Genomic DNA, 6,698 nt, shown 5'->3' with positions numbered 1-6,698 from the left:
TTTGTTGGATGATCTATGAAGCTGGTAAGAATCATTTTTTCAGATCAGATACAAAATTTTCTCTTGAAGATTATGTTATCTCAGCAATCCTGCTCATTTATTATAGGTATTTTTAGATAGAAATTTGAGATTAAGAAAATATTTTCCATTTTTTGAATCTACATTGTATCCTTTTACATTTATAAATATAGTCTCTTTTCTCTTCCCATTTATTCCATCACATCACTTGAAACATAGTATGCTCTACCCTGTTGTTTTTTCTGTTACACCCAGGTATTTGTCCACTTTTAATTTCATTGTCTCTTCAATTACCCTTGTATATGCATGATGGGGATGGACATACGAATCTCCAATCAGACAAAACTTTTGGCAATTGTCACTGATGTTCCAGATTAACACTCTCACTATGCACTTTGCAAGTTGTGTATATCTATTAAAATCATTACTTTATATTACTTTTCACATTGTATACTTACTCTATTTTCATCATACTTTCACCAATGGAGGCACAGTTAGGTTCTTTCTGTTTCCTGTGTATTGTGAATATAAAACTAGTAAACCTACTTAAAGAAGTAACGATGCAGAAGGCTGTTGAGTACCTTTGTACACATAGTAAGGAGTGATATAACTGTAGCATATAATATTAATATATAGCTTTTTGATATCTTGGGCTACTGATTTTTAACCAAATTGAACCACTTTCCTTTCACAACAACAGGGAGTGAATGTTCTCTACTCTCAAATATACTAAAGAATTTGTTGTCATTTTTTGTTCATATTTCTTTGTTTTGGTTTGGATGATAAGATATTTCAAACTTCCGTGGATTTGAATCTCCAGGTGAAACTTCTCACAACTGATAGACACTGGGAAAATTTGAATGGGTAGTTGTTTTGAACCAAGATGAAGGCATAACAAAAAGTAGACATTTCTTAAAAGGAACTCAAGATGAATCTTTTTAGTAGACTATAACAGGTCATCCATGCATATTTGAACAATCCAACAACACAGTAGAACCTAATTCTGTGAAGTAGAATGGGTTATTTGTCTCTAGAGGTCTATTAGCGGTGGAACTTGGAATTAGGTATTGCAAAAACAACAGTATCATCAGTTTGTATGAACTAAAACAGTGCTTAAAAGTGTTTGACTTCTGAGTTCCTGTGGTTTAAATGAACAATCTAATTTTCAGGGAAAGATATTATAAAGTATCCTAGGTTACTTAGAGCTGCACGGGTCCAGAAGTAAGAAACCCACATGAAAGTACAAAGAGTTTAAAAGGCCAAAGAAAGATTATAGTAGTGAAAGGGAATATGGTAGTGTTTTGAGTCATGTGTAAATATACATATTCCACTCTTCCCACTGACCATGTTACAGGACAAATAAGTACACAATGACTTTACCCTGTTGACAGGACAGCTATCAAATTACATACAGACTAAGATATAGAGGAAGGAACTAGATCACTGTAACCTGAACTCTTCTTTGTTCACCCTCCAGCTCTTTGTAGATATGACAAAATATTTTCATGAATGTAGGAAGAAGAAATTTTGAAACTCTGATACACAAATAGATATGTCCAGAGCTATGTTCTAATATTCTCTGCGTTGTTTCTCTTGTGTAAGAACATGAGAAAATATAGGACTACCTTTAGGCAGACAGAAGTGTCTTATAATGAGAAAATAAATGGGAAGGTATATGTCTGCTTTCAATTCGGGGGATACAGAAACTAATAATTATTACAGTTTTCCATGTAGTGTGTGTTGTCAAATATTTCCAAGAGTATATACATTTGCTTCTTTATAAAGTTTACTTCTCTCAATCCTTTGAATATTTGTGAAACTTATGTGCTTAACACAAGACTTGGAAACCTGTATAGAATTATAAAGGGATCTTAATGGAAAGATGAATGATTTTAGTGTTGTATTTATCCTTCCACCAAGGCCTGGCCCAATGTGGAAAAAAGTTGAGTAATATTTATAGTGAATATAAGGTAGACAGGTACCGATGGTCTAGCAGTTCCCACTGAATCAACTGTAAATTTACTGTGCTGTGTAAACTACTGTGATCAGTTTTTTTTTTTTGTTCTTTTTTTCGGAGCTGGGGACCGCTGTGATCAGTTTTATTGAGGAACAAGTGGCTTTTTAACTTTTTTGTATACTTTAAATATGTTTTTTACAGTCTAGACTTTATCCCCCTTCATGTCTGACCCCTGATTGTTCCAAATCCCACACCTCCTTACCCTGTCCTCAATTACCCCTTCCACCAAGACCTCCCCTCTCCTTGGGGCTCCAAGTCTCTCTATGGTTAGATGCATCTTCTCTGACTGAGTCAAGACCAGGCAGTCCTCTGCTATATATGGGTTGGCAGCCTCATCTCAGCTGGTATGGCTCAGTATGTGAGACTCCAGGGGTCCTGTTTAGTAGATTCTGCTGGTCTTGCTATAGGGTCACCCTCCTCCTCAGCTTCTTCTAGCTTTTCACTAAATCAACCAAACTTGTCACCAGCTTCTATGAATTGCTTGGGTATAAAAATTGGCATGTGACTTTTAGCTACTTGTTGGGCCTTTTTGAGAGCAGTCATAATAAACACCTGTTTGTAAGCACACATTAGCATCAGTGTTAGTGTCATAACTTGGGGCCTATCACTGAGCTTGATCCCAATTTGGACCTGTCACTGTACCTCCTTTTCCTAAGTGTTTCCTTAATTATTGTCTCTGTAGTTTTTTGAGACAGGAACAATTCTGGGTCAGAGTATTTGACTGTCAGATGGCAACCTCATCCTGCCAATTGATGCCCTATCTTTCTACTGCAAGTGGACTCTACATGTTCCCTCTCCCTATTGTAGGGCATTTCATCTAAGGTCTCTCCTATTTAGTCCTGATAATCTTTCAATTTCCAGGTCTCTAGTACAGTCTAGAGGTTTTACTCACTTCTTACTTCCCAAGGTTGCTTGTTTCCATCCATCCTGCTGACCATAAGGGCTCACTCCCTGACCCCTTTCCCATCAAGGTCCCTCACTCCCCCACTCCCAGTAGCCATTGATTTTTTTCTCCCTTCTAAGTGGAATTAAGGCATTCTTACTTGAGCCTTTAAGCTTGTTAGCCTTCTTGGGTTCTCTGGATTGTATTCTGGGTATTTTGTATATTTTTTGGCTAATATCCACTTATTATTGTGTACATACCATGCATATCATTTTTGCTCTGAGTTATCTCGCTCAGTATATTACCTATTTCCATCCATTTTCTTGCAATTCTCATGATGTCCTCATTCTTAATAGCTTAGTAGTACTCCACTGCGTAAATTACCCAGTTTATGTATTGATTCTTCTGTGGCGGGGCATCTGTTTTATTTGTATTGTTTTGGTTTTTTTTTCAGCTTCTGGCTATCAAAAATAAGACTGTTATGAACATAATGGAGCATGTGCCCTGGTAGCATGTTGGGGCATCATTTGACCAAGAGTGGTATAGCTAGGGTTTCAGGTAGATCTATTTCAAATTGTCTGAGTAACCTCCAGATCAATTTTCCTGAGCAGTTTTTACCAATTTGTAATCTCACCATTAACAGAAGTGTGTTTCTATTTCTCCACATCCTCCTCAACATTCGCTGTTACCTGAGTTTTTTCGGGGTCATTTTGATTTGCATTTTCCCGATGACTAGGCACATTGAACACTTTTTTAAGTTCTCACCCATTCCAGATTCCTCTTTGTGAATTCTCTGTTTTGTTCTTTACCCCAGTTTTTGATCGGGTTGTTTGTTTACTTCATGGTTAGCTTTTTGAGTTTTTTATGTACTTTGGATATTAGACCTCTATCAGATGTAGGGTTAGTGAAGGTTTTTTCTCCAATCTGTGGGTTGCTGATTTGTCCTATTGGCTATGTCCTTTGCCTTACACAAAATTTCCAGTTTCATAAGGTGCAATTTATTTATTATTTATTTTATAACCTGTGCCATTGCAGTTCTGTTTAGAAAATTTCCCCCCTGTGCAATGAGTTTGAGATTCTGTCCCACTTTCCCTTCTCCAAGATTCAGTGTATCTGGGTGTATGTTGAGGTCCTTGATCCACTTGGACTTATGTATATATCAAACCGTCTTATCCTAATTGATCACAGAAGGAAGCTGCATCTAGAAATAGGAAAAGTTCCTCTCACTTTAGTTTCTCACACATTTTTCAAAATGTCCTCTGAAGCTGCTTCTTTTTTTACAGCATGAATGTTTTACTACTATATGACAGGAAGAAAAAAAAAACACACCATTCGAAGACTATTTTTCCATGGTATAAAGAAATGCAAGTAAATTATAACTTACAACATTTTTGCTCTATGTGTTAATCGAATTCACTAAAAAATTACATTTAATTCACACTATGTTGAACATAAGGGTTGCCTTTTTTTACATGTGTTTTACACTCTAGTTTAAATACATACATTAATACAAGTAACTTATTATACAGTTCCTTTCTTAATAAATGAACATCCTAGTTTCATTGTATCAATTTTAGTATTCCCTTCTATTTCATCCCTATTAAACACACTGTCAACCCTCGTGACATCAACAAACAGTGGGGTGTGTGTGAGGGTGTGTGTTTGTGTGTGTGTTTCCAAATGAGATTGGATTGAATCTTCTCTTTTGGGACGATTCCCAAAATAATAGTGATTCAAATTATCTTAGTAGAGAATATCTGCCTGTAGTTTTTAATCCATGAGTGAGGTATATTGAAATTTTCTCTCTCAAGTTTGACATGGTAATGTTATTGTGGAGTTTTGATTATTCACAACCCCTCAATAAATGAGAGAATTTTAGAAATTCTTCCAAAATTTCTATGCAACGCATATCAAACTTCATGTCACCTTAGGAAGTCTTTAGTTTTATTGTCTAGGAAGTCTCAATAAGTGAGCTCATCAGTGTACCCATAGCAGTGCTGTAATTTGTGCTGCATAATGGCATTGTAGTTCAATCTTTGGCTTGTACACAGTTCAGTAAATAGCCCATTGCCTATATTTTATAAGTTAGCACAATAAACTCATTCATTCTCTACAGAGAACATTGGTGAAATTCTCCAGCTGTTTGTTTTGCAAATGTTAGGGGGAGTGTCAGATATTCATTATATTTATTCTACTGGAAAATATTATTAAATAATTTCTTATATTTTTGAGATTTAATATAATTATTTTTCATATAATTTTCTTTATTATATCCCTCCCACATATTTTACTTGACCTCCTTAAAGTTCAGGTCATTTTCACTAATTGCTGTTATGTACAAATATGTACATATATACATAATTTCATTTTTGAGACATAAATTAAATGTGATCAGTAAATAGTATGAGTTGTGTGAACATGTGCTTTTAATGATGATCATTTTGTATTAGATAACAAATTGGAGTACTCTTCCTTATAGGAGTTTACCTAGTGATCTCATAATTTTTTTAGGTGTCTGAAATACTGTACTGAATTTGAAGTTTCATGTCCTTTCCAGATACACATTAATATATGGATTTTGGTGACATCTTGTTAATCCTTCTTAGGTACATATGGTTTTAAGATTTTTATGTGTGTAGATTGTGTATTTTACACAAAAAATAGTTTGCTAACAACAATAGTACTATTCTGCAGGATAGTATATTTCTGCCTAAATTTTCAAATTTTGTCTAAGTCATGGAATAGTGATGAATTTTGGGCATTCATCAATCAGGATTAGACAATCCTCTGTAAATTCTCTACAGTTAAACCTGTGCTGTAATTCATCTGTTTGAGCTGTAAAATTAATACTTTTGCTGAAGGAAACAGTTAAAATTTCTCAGTGTGTAAAGGACAGTTAGAAATTATACTGTTTCAGAGAATTAGAATATAGAGTTTTTTCCATTATAGGTCATAACAATACCTGACATTTGAAGTAAACTAGGATTACTGAATTGGGCATAAATACTCTCACTTTTGTGATATAGTCTACATAACACAACAGACGTGTAGTGATAATTAAAAAGTGAAAAACATTTCACTTGTACCAAACCAAACCAAACCAAACAAACAAGCAAAAAAAGCACACAAAACAGAGGTTGAAGGAATTTGAAAAAAATAAGGGACATATCATTGAGAGGGTTTTGTTGGAAAGGACCTGAACCATCATTCCACAACAGAATTAGAAAAACTGTAGAAGAAAATAAAATAAATTTACAATTAACATGTGTTATCCTTTTCATAATAATTGAATGAATGTAGTCTATCCTTATAATTTGGAGAATATATAATGTCAAACTACAATAAATTTTCAGCCATTAACATTAGCAATCCTGTGCAATGCAAAATTAAAACCATAGCACACAATCAAATATGTTAATAAAAAGTACTGATTCTCAGAGCAAAGAAAGTTGGGGATAATTGGAAAGTATATTCAGTGCAGATGTTTACTTTGTCAGAAGATTGTTTCACATATGAAATGGAGGATATAAGAGAGTCTTCTGTGTTGCTTTTTCCCAGCTATTCATGTCTTCCTTACAAGGGAACAGACTAAACACAGTTGCATATCCTAAAATTTCAATCAAGTATGCAAAATCTAAATTTGAAGCTTGAGGATAACTGTTCAGGAAGGTATCAGAGTTGGGAGGGAAGAAACTTCTCGGTGTTGGCATTTGAGGAACTGATTGCAGAAGGAAAGTGATATTTTACTGGGAAGATTACCATCCAAGTGTCTTCGTGATC

The sequence above is a fragment of the Rattus norvegicus genome, chromosome 1 (genome assembly GCF_021556685.1).
Source record: "Rattus norvegicus strain SHRSP/BbbUtx chromosome 1, alternate assembly SHRSP_T2T, whole genome shotgun sequence".
NCBI lineage: Eukaryota > Metazoa > Chordata > Mammalia > Rodentia > Muridae > Rattus > Rattus norvegicus.
The sequence above is the reverse complement of the archived record's forward strand: the minus strand, read 5'-3'. Positions refer to the sequence as shown.